This window comes from Scyliorhinus torazame, chromosome 4 (assembly GCF_047496885.1).
Source record: "Scyliorhinus torazame isolate Kashiwa2021f chromosome 4, sScyTor2.1, whole genome shotgun sequence".
Taxonomy (NCBI): domain Eukaryota; kingdom Metazoa; phylum Chordata; class Chondrichthyes; order Carcharhiniformes; family Scyliorhinidae; genus Scyliorhinus; species Scyliorhinus torazame.
In genome coordinates, this window is record NC_092710.1 from 284,185,228 (window position 1) to 284,202,629 (window position 17,402).

Below are 17,402 nucleotides of genomic sequence, written 5' to 3' on the forward strand. Positions count from 1 at the left end.
TCCACCCACTCTCTGACATCACTGCAGTAATAAACATCCATTTCTTAAAGATACTCTCACTCCAGATATTTATATACACACCTATTCATAAACACCCATTTCTTAAAGGTACTCTCACATGACAAGCCCACCACGATGCCCGGGTTCGCCACCATCGCCAGGATGCCACAGGTCCAAGGGGTGATTACTGGAATGCATGTCCCCATATGAGCACCGGCCCATGATGGGCTGCTCTACACAAACTGAAAGGGGTTCCACTCGATTAACGTGCAGCTAGTATGTGACCATGAGCTGCACATCATGCATTTCTGTGCCCAGTCCCAGGCTGTGTTCACAACGTCTTCATCCTGGCACACTCGATGATTCTCGACACCTTTGAAGCGCTTCCCCGAATGAGGGATTGGCTCCTAGTGGCAGGGGTTATCCGCTGAGGTCAAAGCTAATAACGCCGATCTGAAGGATACTGATGAGGAGACCTGCTACAACGACACCCATGACGCGACCAGGAGTGTGATCAAGTTGTGCACTGGCATCCTGACGATGCAGTTCAGGTGCCTGGACCGTTCTGGAGGGGTCCTCCAGTATAGCGCTAAGAGAGTTTACCACATTGTGGTGGCCTGCTGTGTCCTCCACAACATTGTGCAGCACAGGGGTGACATGCTGGAGCAGGGGGTTGAATGCCAGGTCTAGTCTGATGAGGAGGATGCAGAGGAGGGCAGGATGGGCAGGGCATGCGGCCTGGGCAGGCGCAGGAGGCTGCACAATGTGTGCAACAGGGCTGGTGCGCATTGGCCACTCTAATCACCTCCAGGATCACCTGGCCTGGGGACGTGGCCGACTGCATGAACATCCCACCCCACCACCTCTCTTCCTCCCTCTCGGCCAACCACCTTCCTCCATGATCTCGCGCCCCACACCAACCCTCTTACCACTACAACCCCTCTCTGTGACCTGCCTCACAATGGGGACTGGGTCCTGGGTTGGCAGCAACAGTGACTCGCGATTTTGTGTCCTTAAGTCAATTGTTTTATCCAATTTAACACTGACCCTCTTATTCAATGAGCCCGAATTTTGTTAACCAGCCTTTTGTGTGGCACTTTGTCAAATGCTTTCTTAAAATCCATGTAGTCAACATCAAACATATTCCCTTCTTCAGCCTTCTCTATTAAGTCATCAAAAATCCAAATGGATTGGTCAAGAATCTGTCTTTCACAAGTCCATGCTGGCTATCCTCAATTAACAGTGCTGCTTCCCTTAATAATGTGGGATGTAGACATCTGGACCAGGTGACTTATCTACTCTCAACACAGCCAGATTTTCCAGAACCACTTGCCTTTTAATTTTTATCTTAACCATTGCCTCTACTGTCTTGAGGGCAAAGTATTAAAATTGGAGCAAGCCGCTTAGGAAAGGACATTAGGTGGCACAGTAGCACAGTGGTTAGCACTGTTGATTCACAGCTCCAGGGTCCCTGGTTCGATCCCTGGCTTGGGTCACTGTCTGTGTGGAGTCTGCACGTTCTCCCCGTGTCTGCGTGGGTTTCCTCCGGGTGCTCTGGTTTCCTCCCACAGTCCAAAGATGTGCAGGTTAGGTGGATTGGTCATGCTAAATTGCCCTTAGTATTCAGAGGGGTTGGGTGGGGTTGCTAGGTTGCGGGTGAGGTTGAGGCGTGGGCTTAGGTGGGGTGCTCTTTCCAAGTGCCAGTGCAGACTCGATGGGCCGAATAGCCTTCTTCTGCACTGTAAATTCTATGATCTATGAACAGTGGGTCTGGTCCATGGGATGGCAGACGATGATGGCCTGCTTTGCGATGGTGCTCCGCATCGATTCACAACGTCTAATGCCTGCCCATGGTAGCACATTCCACCGGCCGCCTGGGTGATCCCTCGATACGTGCTGGCCATTCAATCGCACGGTACCACTGAACCCTTGGGGTGGAGGAGGTGGGGACAGGTTGCGGGGGAGGCGGTGGTTTGGGCGAAAGGCAGAGGGAGGGGCGGGGTACCAGGGTGATGTGCAGGGTCTGACCTGGGGTCCCTGGCCCACAACCGCCACCACTGAATGTCCATCTCCCCCACACGCCTCTTCCCCCCCTCCATGCCACCCCTCCCTGCACCCCCTCTACAACCAGCCCAACCCATCCCTCGCACCCCTCTGAAAGAGCACCGAGGCAGGTTGGAACGTTTGTGCACAAGTGTTTATTTTGCATCTAACATGCAAACATCACTTTCAAGGTTTGTGCCCTAGCCCCTACCGCTATCTGACCGGGAAACCTCCCTCTGGGACTGTGCCACATCGCTCAGTTACTGTGCCATCTCCCTCGGGGACTGATGCAGGTCAGCCAGCGCCTGGGCTAAGCTGACAACGCCCTCAGCCAAAACCTGTTGTGACTGGGCCAAGCTCTGGAGAGCTGCTGCAATGTCCCGGTGGCCCTGGTACAAAACTGCCTGTGACAGGGCTGCCCTGTCTGATGCCTTGGCCACCACCTGCACAGAGTGCCCCAGGTTGTGGGCATCCTGACCCATGCCCGGTACCATTGCCCCAAGGCCTCTGCTGCAGACGACACCTGAATGGTGTTGGCCTGCGTGGCATTGTTGGCACTGCCTCCTGCCCCTGCACATGGTTGGACTCCTCCAACCCCACCTGCAGGTGCTGGATGGTTGCTGACAGCCTCTCATGCAGCCTCTGGCCCTGTGTCTGCATTTCCATTATCGATGCGACCGCCCTTCCAGAAAACAAAGACCTGTCTGGATGGCAGCTAGTCCCAAGGATAGGGCCACTGTCCGACCGTTCACCCATTTGCGGGTTCCTAGCTCCACGTGTTTGTGGTGCACAACAGATAATGCCCCAGGAACTCTTCACTAACATGCCAAATCATCTCTGGGATGGTGGAGGTTGTTGGAGACATGTTACGGAAAGTCACTTTCGTCCCTGGGCTGGTGCTCCAGGGTGTAGCCATCTGGGATGTCCACTTACAACTAGGTACAGAGAAACCCGCAAAGCCTAGCGGGTAAAAGGGACAAGCAAAAACTCAGGCAGGCTCAGAGCCTGAAATGTATAGTTGCAAGCAAGGAGTCCAGACGGTATCGAAACTCCGACCAATTAGCATTTTGATGGGCCGATTAACATTTGATGGCCCATCTTCACCAAAACAAAGGACTGATACTTGAGCGACCGGTACAGTCCCAGACATTTCGGCGCCACTCCCTGTTCCGGGGAAGCGTAAACAATGGGGTCAGTGACCGCTTGGGACACGCCCAGCCATCCAGATCCCCGCCCACTTATTGGTTAGGAATCGAACAGAGTGATCAGGGATCATCCAATTACTGGGGCCCAAACTGAAGGACCGCCCGAAAGAGCGCGAAAGCCCCCAAGTATAAGAAGAAGAGCTCGCCACATGTTCGTCCTCTCGTGGACCTGGTACCCCGGTCACGGCCATCTCCAATTGCAGCAACACCAGAAGCGAGTACAAGTTCAAAGCTCGCTACCAGACGGATGAGCCCAGCTGAGCAGCAGTTACTCCTTCGAACCTGATAGATCCAGAATCGAACAGCGGCCACTGTTTCTCTCAACTAAGCCGGGTGCCAGAAGTTAAGTACAGGTTGTCTTAGTCGATAGGTGTAGTTAACTAGTAGTGTTTATGTTGCATGACTAATTGTGTGTAAATAAAGTACCCTTGACCTTGAACTAACTAACTGGTGTTTGGCTCTTTGATCAGTAGCCGGTTGAATCTTGTGGAGGTATCATTCGATACCTGGCGACTCTGAGCAATGTAATATCGATAACATAGAAAGAAGGGCAAACTCACTGATTGCCAGAATTGGAACAGAGCCACAGAAAGGACAGAGTAAAAGAGTAATAGAAGAAAACGCAACAAGGGTGTCTTGGGCTGGTGTTTGGGGGCTCACGTCACTGTCCGTTGCCTCCTCATTGCTGGAATCTGCTTGGTGTTGGGGACACCAGTCGGGCATGTCTCATTGCCAGGTGATCTTGTAAAACACAAAACATGATGCACGGAAGGCGGGTTGGGGTGGTGGGTGGTGTAGGGGGGGCTGAAGGGGTGGTGTGGGAGTGGTGAGGGGGTGGTGTGGGGGTGGTGAGGGGGTATTGTGGGAATGGTGTGGCAGTAAGGGGGGCAGTGGTCATGCCATGCAAGTCATGGAAAACCGTAACACAGCAGAGTCTCACTTGGTTGCCCGATTCTGACCTCTGCCTCAGTGACTGCCCTCTGTCCGGGCCCACTGACCAGGTCCAATGCCCTCTGCCCCGCGATGGTGATCGGCTCCGGTCAGGCGGCCCCCTCCGGCCTTCTCTCTCTCTCTCCAGCCATGCAATTTCTTTTCCTGGGGAGAGGGGGGGCGGAGACAGAACGTGCACAGTCTCAGACTGTCAGACACGGCGGGCAGCAAAGGGCTGGGCAGCTAGGGGCCTTTATGGTCAGGGAACATGGCTAAGGTGGGAGGTATGGGTTGGGTACTGGCATGTGGAGCAGGGTGGGGAGTGCGCAAACTGTTGGCAGGTGGGGTTCGGTCGGCTTCCAGGTGGGGGTGGGTGGGTTACAGATGTTTGGGACACGGGTTGGTGCCAGGAGCACAGTGCTGCCTCCTCACCCTAGCCGTCCTGATGTGGTCGACCAGTTTCTTTCGGCACTGCCAGACAGTCATGGCGGTGGGGCCCACGGTGCTCACGGTCTCTGCCCCATGCACCCAGGCCCGGTATATACCGGCAGGTGGCAGCATCCTTCCCCACTCCGGGGAACAGGATGGCCCGCTTCTCCTACATGGCATCCAACAGGATCTCCAGCTAGGCGTTCGCCAATCCGGGGGTGGCTCTCCGCGCTGCCATCATGTTGGCTGGGGAGTGGAGTGCTGATATGCGGCTGCAACTTGTCAACCTCTCAAGTGGCAAACCCGGCCCTGGTGAATCAGACCCGTTTTTCATTAGAATCGATTGTGTTCCACATGGCACCGGTGCTAGCCCATTAACAGATCATGAATTCCTCCAGGACCGGCATCAATTTAGTTGTCGTAGAAGTCCACCGATTCAGTCCGGGCATCAACACTTATCTCAAATGGAGAATCCAGCCAAAGCTTCTGCTTCAGGCAGGTGGGGATTACATCAAAAGTTTGTGGCACGATGACACTCTCAACATTACCTAACAGCATGTCATTCGGGACTTGTGGGAGTAAACCGGAGCACCCGGAGGAAACCCATGCAGACACAGGGAGAACGTGTAGATTCCGCCCAGACATTGACCCAAGCAAGGAATCGAACTCTGGCGTTGTGAAACAACAGTGCTAACCATTGTGCTGCTGTGCCGGCCAGTGCTTTATTAAAGGGGGATATGCATGGGGAAGCCCACCAATCTCTCCAAACCCCATGCAGTGTCAGAACTGCCAAAGAAACTGAACAAATGTGGAAGAGTAGCCATTCCCGGGAGGATTTCTTGTGGGGCCAGGAGTATGTGAGGGTAGGATGATGGCTAGTGGGAAGAGAGGTTGTTCTTGGTGCCAACCCTCACCCCATTCCATCCTTACTACATGGTAACTTGGTTCAATCTCATCTGCTGCACAGAAGCACTTTTTTACACCAGGGTTCATTTCAGAAACAGGTTCAGTTTTCACTTGGGTTCAAAAGTAGAGTGATATTGGACTCAAACCATTAAATCTGTTTCCCGCTCCACAGATGTCGCCAGATCTGCTGAGTTTTTAGTCTGGTTTTCACTTGAAAGAATTTTGTGAATGGTGTCCACCACATGAGCTGGCAGCTACTTACACTGTCAACATCATGGATTCGATTCCGCGACCCTGTCGCGCCATGCGCAGAGCTGGGCGCAATGGGTGAATTGCTTACGAGCCCCAAATCTCCTCCATACTAGGCGCCAGGCCGATCGTGAGTCACCCGACTCGCTCAGCCTGGCGGGATCTGGATCTCGCCCTCGTTGGACAAAATCCAGATTTGAATATTTAAATTAGCCGAATGGATCAGTTAAATACCCAGAGCCAGATTCACCCGGTGCCCGGTACTCAACGTCCGTGCCTGGGAGACGTTGCCAGGGTGCTGTTTATACTGGCCAACACAAACATGGGTCAGGGGTAACAGCACCTGGAGCGGTCTCCCAGGCCAGTGGGTGGTCAGGGGCAGGGCAGCGTGGCACGCTGGCAGTCCCCTGGCATGCAGACACCTGAGCACTGCCAGGGTGGCACTGCTAGGATGCCAGGGGGACTGCCTGGGTACCAGGTGGTATCCCACTGAGGTCATTTAGGTGTCTTGTACCTGACGGCCTTTGTTTTAAGGTGCATCTCTTGTCTCTCTTCATAACAGAGTTCCTTGATCTCTGGTTCCATTCTGGTAACATCTTAAGGGCCAAACATCCTTTCTAAAGTGACCCTCAGAATTGGACACAATTGACATCTACCCAGTGAATTATAAAGGCTTCTTATGTTACAGCTAAATTAGTGGATCGATATGAAAATGTTTGGAGCACTTGAGAACATTATGATCTGTTTTGTACCCATTGCAATATAGCAATTAATGTAAAATTAAATTACATCATGTCTTCTGGGCCCCTCTATCCATTCCCACATATGATGCATCAGCATCAGTTCACCAAATTCACTTCTTCAATGTGCAGCACATCTGACATTGATACTACATGAAGACTACATCACATTGACACAAATGCTGTGGTATCCCTGATATACAATCAAAATAAACCATTGCATTGGAGTTCTGGAGCCCATAATTGAATTCCCGAGTCTTCCGTGCAGTCAATTAGTTCAGCCAATTCACACCACTGTAGCCAAAAGGGAATTGCATGAAAAAAAACTCATGTCGAGAATTGGACAATCAAATAGCATTTCTGAGAATGTATAAAAAGAAAATTTCTTTAAAGTCTGACAATGTTCAAGCTGATCTTGGAGCAGAGCTGCTAGCGTGATACAGCTACAGCACATGCTGCATACTCATCAAAACCTGAGACTTACTGCATTCTTTATAAGGAAAGTCAAGCTGCTTGGCTCAGGGACTCTGCACCTCGATCATAAAGTATGAAACAACTGCTCTGCTAATAATAATACTCTGAGAGGAGATGCACATGATTTTACAACAGAACATTTCTGAAGATTCATTTTGTTCAGCGATTCCATTCATTAGTTACTGATACGTGAGAGAAAAACAAAATATGAAGGGAAGCAAAGTTACTTTCCTCCATAGCATTGTGAATTAATGCATCTCAGCCAGTTTCTATTGAAAGTGTTATTACCGTGAAAACCATGAGTCAGTGGTAGCATACTCCCTGTTGAGTCAGAACGTTATAGGTTCGCGTCTGGCACAAAACATTGTGTTTGATTCTCCAATGCAGTACTGAAACAATGTGACATTATCACCGGTGCTATCTTTCTAGCTGAGGCATTAAACTGAGGTTTCAGGTGAATACCCCTGTGACACTATTTTGAAGAGAAACAAAGAGTTATCCCCATTGCCCAGGCCAATATTTAATCCTCGACGAACCTCATTAAAAAAAGGTTATTATTCCTTTGCTCTTTGTACGAATTTGCCCTGCACAAATTGGCTGGCACCTCAGAATTATTTCACAGCTGAACAATGCTTTGGGATATTGGTCGGCAGGGGTACGATATAACTGAGTGCCTTTCTTGATAAAACGTTGGTTAAGTTGGTTCCTATACCAGCTGAGAATTCTGAATTCTCCCTCTGTGCACCCGAACAGACGCCGGAATGTGGCGACTAGGGGCTTTTCACAGTAACTTCATGCAGTGTTAATGTAAGCCTACATGTGACAATAAAGATTATTTACCTTAAGACGGATTTGGTTAAGACTGATCGCTGCACCTCCTTATTTTAAAATGTATTCTCCATAGTTCTTCCCTTGTTAGTTAATTAAATTAACTGATTATTTCTTTACTCGTGCATGGGATGTGAGCGTTACTGGCAAACTCAGATATTGTTGGCCATCTCTAATTGCCCTTTGAAAGCAGTTAGGAGTCAACCATATTGCTGTTGGTCTGGAGTCACGTGTAGGCCATACCAAGAAAGGACAGCAGATCTCCGTCCCAGAAAGACATTTGTGAACCCAAGTGGTTTTTACAACAGTCGACAATCATTTCGTGCTAATCATTACTGAGACTGTCCTTTTTCAAAATTCCAAATGTCTTAAACCAAAATTCCACCATCTGCCATGGTGAGATTTGAACCAATGCCCCCATTAAATTAGCCTGTATCACCTGATTACGAGACCATTGTGGTATTACCACGACACCACCACTTCACCTCGAGCGATCAGAGAGACACACTGATCAGGGAAGTCCCAGACTTGGATAAACGTTTCTGTACGAATATAAAAAGGAAAAGATTAGCAAGGATAAATTTGGGCCAACTAGAGGTAAGAGATGGGATAATGTATGATGGGGAATTAGGAAATGGCAGAGGAACTAAACACATGCTTTGGGGGGAATTTCCGCCCCCGTTTTCATTGGGAAGGAACGGCAGTGGCGGTGGAGAATCAAGGGGGAGCAGCAAAATTGTTTTCACACCAGCGGAACTTCCCTGTACGATTGTCCCCATCCCCCTCGCCAATGACATAATAGAATTTCTGCTATATAATGACAGAAATCCAATTTGAATACATTAACGTATACTTAGCGGGCCTCCCCATTGTATCGTCCCCCTACCTAGGGATTCCACTTCGCCATTGCCAGTGTGGCATTGTCAGGGATCAGGCCATGCAGGTCTTACATATTGGAGGGTGGGGGGTGTCAGGGGATGCTCCCTGGGAACTTTCCCAAGGTTGGGGGGTTGAGGGGGGAGATGAAAAGGAGGGGAGGCTTAAATTGGCAGGGGTGGGTGGGAGGATTGTGGCAGTCTTCCAAAATGGTGCCCCAATCTGCGAGGCTTGCAAGTAGGAAATGGCTCAACTGTGGCTTCGGCGGAGAGAAACTCCCCGAGGCCAATAGCGGGGTGTTTCTCGGCTCTGCTGCTGCCAAGAAACATCCCGGTAAATGCCCCAAAACCTGATATAGATTTTTTTGCCACTGAATCACGCCCAGAGTTAGCTTTTCGAGTCTATCACCTGGATTCTCCATTCTGGAGCCTACGTTCTCCTGCCAGTAGAGAATCGTAACTGGTCTCCGCTGGCACTAGGAGCAAGTCCCGGTATGAGAGTCTCTCCCCTTCGCGATGCTAATTTATGCATGAGGTAGAGCTTGCCGAATTCTGTCAGAATCCCGGTATTTGGCTGCCATTTTGAATTGGCAGCCCGATCCTGAGTTCCAGCGTTGGGACCCCCTCGCTGCATGATGAAAATCCTGTCTCCCCTCTCACTGGAAAGAAGGGACATCCTCCCCCCTACCACAAGAATAATGATGTGGAGATGCCGGCGTTGGACTGGGGTGAGCACAGTACAAAGTCTTACAACACCAGGTTAAAGTCCAACAGGTTTGTTTCGATGTCACTAGCTTTCGGAGCGCTGCTCCTTCCTCAGGTGAATGAAGAGGTCTGTTCCAGAAACACATATATAGACAAATTTAAAGATGACAAACAATGCTAGGAATGCGACCATTAGCAGGTGATTAAATCTTTATAGATCCAGAGATGGGGTAACCCCAGGTTAAAGAGGTGTGAATTGTATCAAGCCAGGACAGTTGGTAGGATTTTGCAGGCCAGATGGTGGGGGATGAATGTAATGCGACATGAATCCCAGGTCCCGGTTGAGGCCGCACTCATGTGTGCGGAACTTGGCTATAAGTTTCTGCTCGGCGATTCTGCGTTGTCGCGGGTCCTGAAGGCCGCCTTGGAGAACGCTTACCCGGAGATCAGAGGCTGAATGCCCTTGACTGCTGAAGTGTTCCCCGACTGGAAGGGAACATTCCTGCCTGGTGATTGTTGCGCGATGTCCGACAACGAATGAACGGACATCACGCAACAATCACCAGGCAGGAATGTTCCCTTCCAGTCGGGGAACACTTCAGCAGTTAAGGGCATTCAGCCTCTGATCTCCGGGTAAGCGTTCTCCAAGGCGGCCTTCAGGACCCGCGACAACGCAGAATCGCAGAGCAGAAACTTATAGCCAAGTTCCGCACACATGAGTGCAGCCTCAACCGGGACCTGGGATTCATGTCACATTACATTCATCCCCCACCATCTGGCCTGCGAAATCCTACCAACTGTCCTGGCTTGATACAATTCACACCTCTTTAACCTGGGGTTACCCCATCTCTGGATCTGTAAAGATTTAATCACCTGCTAATGGTCGCATTCCTAGCATTGTTTGTCATCTTTGAATTTGTCTATATATGTGTTTCTGGAACAGACCTCTTCATTCACCTGAGGAAGGAGCAGCGCTCTGAAAGCTAGTGACATCAAAACAAACCTGTTGGACTTTAACCTGGTGTTGTAAGACTTTGTACAAGAATAATGGATCACCCCCCCACAGTGCACATGCATGAGTGTGACCCAGCCCTCCCCATTGACCCACCGCACACCCCAATGAGACCCCCCCCCATCAGACCTCCCATCAAATACCTCCATTAGACCCCCCCACATCAGAACCCCCAACAGAGACCCCAATCAGACCCCCCATCAGATCCCGCATCAGACCCTCATAAGAATCCCCATCAGTTCCCCCATCAGAACCTCCTATCAGAGGCCCCAATCAGAGGCCCCAATTAGAAATCCCAATCAAAGACCTGCCCATCAGAACCCCCACCAGAGACCCCAATCCGAGACCACCATCAGTCACACTTATATGAAAGCTGAAGAACAGTCCAGGTAGTGGAGTGAAAAATCACTGTATTTTCACTTACCCTTCCCTAATATCTGCTGCCTTAGACAAAAGTATTTAAGTGTTACAAGTGTGAGAAGCTTCCTTGAAAGCCAAGTACACTTGAAAGGGCTTCACTTCCTCCTTTTCTCAGCTGAAAGCACTTAGCTCCTTTTGATGTGGTGAGGAGCTTTCAATCTTAGTAAGAGGATTAATAAATACTGTGGTTAGCATCACAGAAGGGTAATAAAGCTGCATTCAATCATGAAGGAAAGAGAAATAAACAAATCCCCCAAGCGGTTGTGTCTGGACCAGTAAAATTGTCAATCACTGGCACGTGAAAGTGAAATTGAATGGGAGTTTTGCATTTCAAAGGCTGTCAGGGGATTTGAAGATGCTACAGTCCTTACATCATTACGATATGTCTTCCATATGTACACCGACTGAAAGGGGACTCCAGCCGCCGGGGTAATCACCTGCTCTCGGTCCCCATTGGTCCCCAGTGTCAGCTACCCCTTCTTTGATGTGTGTCGTAAAGAGACAGGCACCTCAATCCATTACATCCCTCCCCCCTTTAACCTTTTTTATGCAAAATTAATCTACTCAATCCAAATTCTACATAAACATGAAACACACAAGTGAAACATTTGTAAATCGATGTAGTGATTGTTTGATGATGAGATCCTGAATCTTTCATTTAACTTTCCTTTCATCTTCTGCATCAATAAATCTTCTACTTGGACATGAGGAGTTATTTATACAATGCATCCGCTCCTTTCTCCACCCTTAGGTTTTTTTCTCACTCTCCCATCATCAGTTGCAGTTTGGCCTAAGCCCGTTCCAGTTCCATCTCCCAATGTCAGTTTTCCTTTTTTTTAACAACTCTTTTCTTTTTCCCTGATAATCATCTGAAGTACCCTTGAATGAACTGATAACATGAAAGGGCTCTCAGTGTTCAGAGAGTTCCCTGGCACGCTTCAACCTGTTTCCATCTGTCTTCCAATTCAGCTTTATTTACCAACTGTTGCCTTCCCAATCTTTCACTCAACTGAGAGCTGATCTGTCTGTCTCCGATGGTTAAGCTGTTCTCCTTGGTTTCTGATTTTTCTTCTCAGCGTGTGTAAGTTTTACTCTGAGTCCATTTGCCTCATGAAAACTGTTCTGCATCAGTTTTCCAACCTTGACTTCCATCTCTTTGCGGGAAACTTCCAATCCACCAACATTTTCCGCCAGCTTAATAATCTGTTCCTGAATATCTCGGTGTTTGTCATCGATCACTGTGGATTTCTTCATGCCATAACAACATTCTCCTGCTGAAAAATATCACAATCATTCTCCAGTCCCTCGCTCTGCTTTGCAACTCATCACTGTTTATCCGTCTCTGAGTTTCCTTCAAGGTGAATCCAACATTTCGTTCTCACAACATTTGATGTAAGCTGCGCACGTGAAGGAGACACATCCTGAGTGAGACATAGCCAGAGTGGGAATTGGAACTGGTAATTTGGGGTAGTGTGGTAATTAAAGAGGTAAGTAGTGAATTTAAATCTTCCTGTTTTTCAGCTAAAAGTTCAGTATCTAGCTTAAGTGTCTGATTGGCTGAAGCTACCCCCACCCTAATTGCTGAGAGGCAGTTATCTTTTAGTCACCTGAAGCCTGTTTAGTGACACAAGGGTGTACATTGTAGTCTTCTGTTTGAAGCTTAAGTAGTGTGAGTCACCTTGGTTTAGCTGAGTTCAATATAAGAGACAGGCATCAAGCTCACACTAAGTAAACTGCACACGTGAAGGAGACACATCCTGAGTGAGACACAGCCAGAGTGGGAATTGGAACTTGGTAATTTGGGCAGTGTGGTAATTCGGCGCGGAATGGGAGGAGGTGCTGTTTCCCTTTTTGCTCTGTTTTCTTTGTTTGGCTTTGTAAGTGGTAATCTGCAGGGAGAGGTCCAGAGTGCATTCCGGGAAGCAGAGAGAAAACCAGGGAGCACCCTGGGAAGGTAGGTGACATAAAATCTTACTCCCAGGTTCCAGAGGCCTTCATTTTCGAGTGCAAGCCGGGGAGCGGCTTGGGAACAGGTAAGTGATAAATATTCTGCTATTCTGAGTGATCAGACTGGGGGGGGGTTACTGAATAGTGACATCACAGGAAAGCTGTGACCTGATTGGCTGGTAGGGAATCTGGACTAAATTAAAACAATTAAACATTGTTAAACTAATTAAACATAATTAATTAATTACTTAATCATAATTTAGAGTGGTATCTAAGCCAGAGACCGGAGAGTACTGTGTTTAGCATTTACATTTATAGTAAAAATCTAGTGCTAAGAAACATATAGTTAACAGTAACAATTTTTAAAAATTATTCTTTAATTAAATTTATTAATTAGTTAATGCAATGTCAATTAAAGGGGGGCAGTACTCTGACTGTGAGATGTGGCAGGTCCAGGAGGCTTCCAGCGTCTCGGATGGCTACATCTGTAGAAAGTACATCCAACTGGGTCTCCTCACAAGCTGCATGGTTCGGTTGGTGCAGCAGTTAGTTGCACTTAGGAGCATGCAGGTGGTGGAAAGCATCATTGGTAGCAGTTACATAGATGTGGTCACACCCAAGGTGCAGGCAGAGAGATGGGTGACCACCAGAAGGGGCAGGCAGTCAGTGCAGGAATCCTCTGTGGTTTTCCCCTCTCGAACAGGTATACCGTTTTGGATACTGTTGGGGGGAATAGCCTATCAGGGGAAAACAGCAGCAGCCAGAGCAGTGGCACTACGGCTGGCTCTGATGTTCAGAAGGGAGGGTCAAAGCGCAGAAGAGCAATAGTCATAGGGGACTCTATAGTCAGGGGCACAGGTAGGCGCTTCTGTGGACGTGAAAGAGACTCCAGGATGGTATGTTGCCTCTCTGGTGCCAGGGTCCAGGATGTTTCAGAACAGGTAGCGGGCATCCTGAAGGAGGAGGGCAAACAGACAGAGGTCGTGGTACATACCGGTACTAATGACATAGGCAGGAAGGGGGATGAGGTCCTGCAGCAGGAGTTCAGAGAGCTAGGCAGAAGGTTAAAAGACAGGACCTCAAGGGTTGTAATCTCGGAATTACTCCCTGTGCCACGTGCCAGTGAGGCTAGAAATAAGAAGATGGAGCAGCTAAACACGTGGCTAAACAGCTGGTGTAGGAGGGAGGGTTTCAGTTATCTGGACCACTGGGAGCTCTTCCAGGGCAGGTGTGACCTGTATAAGAAGGACAGGCTGCATCTAAACTGGAGAGGCATAAATATCTTGGCCGCAGGGTTTGCTAGTCTCACACGGGAGGGCTTAAACTAATATGGCAGGGGGGTGGGTACCAGAGCAATAGGTGGAAAGCAGAAGGTGGAAAAATTGAGGGAGAACTAGATAATAGGGCTAGTATGGTTCTGAGGAAGAGCAGACAGGAAGATGTTGCTGAAAAAAGCGGGACTGGTGGCCTGAAGTGCATATGTTTTAATGCAAGAAGCACAACAGGTAAGGCAGATGAACTTAGAGCTTGGATTCGTACTTGGAACTCTGATGTTGTTGCCATTACAGAGACCTGGTTGAGGGAAGGACAGGATTGTCAGCTAAATGTTCAAGGATTTAAATGTTTCAGGCGGGATAGAGGGGGATGTAAAAGGGGTGGATGAGTTGCGCTACTGGTTAGGGAGAATATCACAGCTGTACTGCGGGAGGACACCTCAAAGAGCAGCGAGGTTTTATGGGCAGAGATCAGGAATAAGAAGGGTGCAGTCACAAGGTTGGGGGTTTATTACAGGCCTCCCAACTGCCAGCGGGAGATAGAAGAACAGATAGGTTGGCAGATTTTGGAAAGGAGTAAAAGCAACAGGGTTGTTGTGATGGGAGACTAACTTCCCCAATATTAACTGGGACTCATTTAGTGCCAGGCGTTTGTAAGGAGCATCCAGGAGGGCTTCTTAAAATAATATGTAGATACTTCCATTTGGAAGCAAGACGCAGCACAGTTTTGTGAAGGGGAGGTTGTGTCTCAATAACTTGATGAGTTTTTCAAGGAGGTCACAAAGATGATTGATGCAGGTAGGGCAGTGGATGTTGTCTATATGGACTTCAGTAAGGCCTTTGACAAGATCCCTCATGGTAGACTGGTACAAAAGATGAAGTCACACGGAATCAGAGGTGAGCAGGCAAGATGGATACAGAACTGGCTATGTCACAGAAGGCAAAGAGTAGCAATGGAAGCGTGCTTTTCTGATTGGAGAGCTATTACTAGTGGTGTTCCGCAGGGTTCAGTGCTAGGACCTTTGCTGTTCGTAGTATATATAAATGATTTGGCGGAAAATGTAACTGGTCTGATTAGTAAGTTTACGGATGACACAAAGGTTGGTGGAATTGCGGATAGAGATGAGGACTGTCAAAGGATTTAGATCGTTTGAAGACTTGGGCGGAGAGATGGCAGATGGAATTTAATCCGGACAAATGTGAGGTAATGCATTTTGGAAGGTCTAATACAGGTAGGGAATATACAGTGAATGGTAGAACCCTCAAGAGTATTGACAGTCAGAGAGATCGAGGTGTACAGGTCCACAGGTCACTGAAAGGGGTAACACAGGTGGAGAAAGTAGTCAAGAAGGCATGCCTGCCTTTATTGGCCGGGGCATTGAGTATAAAAATTGGCAAGTCATGTTGCAACTGTATAGAACCTTAGTTAGGCCACACTTGGAGTATAGTGTTCAATTCTGGTCGCCACACTACTAGAAGGATGTGGAGGCTTTAGAGACGGTGCAGAAGAGATTTACCAGGATTTTGCCTGGTATGGAGGGCATTTGCTATGAGGAGAGGTTGAATAAACATGGTTTGTTCTCACTGGAATAAAGGAGGTTGAGGGGTGATCTGATAGATGTCTGCAAAATTATGAGGGGCATAGACAGAATGGATAGTCAGAGACTTTTTCCCTGGGTAGAGGGGTCAATTACTGGGGGGCATAGGTTTAAGGTGCGAGGGGCAAGGTTTTGGGGAGATGTACGAGGCAAGTTTTTTACACAGAGGGTAGTGGGTGCCTGGAACTAGTGCATTGCCAAAACTTCCAAGAAACTTCTCATTACGATGCAAAGGGACAGAATGCAACTGAGTCTTGTTGCATTTAGTCCTTTAGCATCTTCTGTTCCCCATTCACTGGGGTCTCTCCATGGTTCCCCACTCCGGGGTCAGGTCTTCCATTACTCCATTCACCCCTGTGATTTTTTGTGCTGCCTATTCTGAGTCTGGGGTTGGCTCTTCATTGAGGATTTATTATCTCCTCTGAGCTCTGGTGTTGCCTCTTCCTCGAAGTCTTCCATTGCTATGGGCGAACGGCGACAGGGTGGTTGGCACAGCTGCTTCTCAGTGCTAGGAACCAAGGTTCAATTCCAGTCTTGGGTGACTGTCTGTGTGGAGTTTGCATGTTTGTACGAGCCCATATCTGTGTGGGTTTCCTCCAGGTGCTCTGGTTCCCTCCCACACTTCAAAGATGTACAGGTTAGGTAGATCAGTCATGCTAAATTTCCCCTTCTTGTCCAAAAGGTTAGGTGGGGTTACGGGGATAGGATGGGGCATGGTCCTAAGTGGTGTGCTCTTTCAGAGGGTCGGTGCAATACTCGGTGGGCCAAATGGTTTCCTTCTGCAATGCATGGATTCTATGATTCTTCCCCCGAGGTCATCACTCCCTTGTTTATGGACCCTCTTTTTTCCATTGCTCATGGACCTCCTTCTTAAGTTACCCTCCATCTGGGACCTTCTCAGATTTTCCTACCCATTGTCCTTTGTTCCTTCTCGTAGTTGTTGTATTAAATGTTGTACAACTTTAAATGCATTATTACTGATTTAAGACTGTAAATCTTTCTTTTTTTTACTCGCTCACAGCTGCTGTTTTTGAAATGAAAAATGAAAACGAAATGAGAATCACTTATTGTCACAAGTAGGCTTCAATGAAGTTACTGTGAAAAGTACCTAGTCGCCACATTCCGGCGCCTGTTCGGGGAGGCTGGTACGGGAATTGAACCGTGCTGCTGGCCTGCCCTGGTCTGCTTTAAAAGCCAGCTATTTAGCCCTGTGCTAAACCAACCCCTTTTGCTCTCGCTGGGGTTTTCCTACGCTTCTGGATTTTTGGCGGGAAATGCAGCTCCTCCTTTGGAACCCTTCTAAACTGTTTAACTTCTGTTTTGTTTTGGGTGTAAAACTTCTCCAACGATTTCCACAGCTCTCTTCTATGCCTCTCAGCTACCCGAAACATCTACTTTTTCCTTTGCTCCCCAAGGTGGCGTTCTTTTTTGATAAGTTTCACCAGCAGATCCAGCATTCTCAAGGTCCAAAGGGCTGTTTCTTAAAACTATTTTTTTTAACTTTCTCGATAATAGATGGATGTCTTCTCTTTCAAGAACCTCAAAACCTCGCTGCCTATCGTCCACCACTGCTGGGATTGCTAGGCTCTCGCTACGTGGTCTGTAGATCGCAACTATAATGTAGAAACATGTGAAGTTATCCAGTTCAGTAGGAAAAACAGAAATGGTGAGAGATTGGGAAGTGTTGATGTCCAAAGGGACCTGGGTGTCCTTGTTCATACGTCATTGAAAGCTAAGATGCAGATGCCACAAGCAATTGGGAAGACA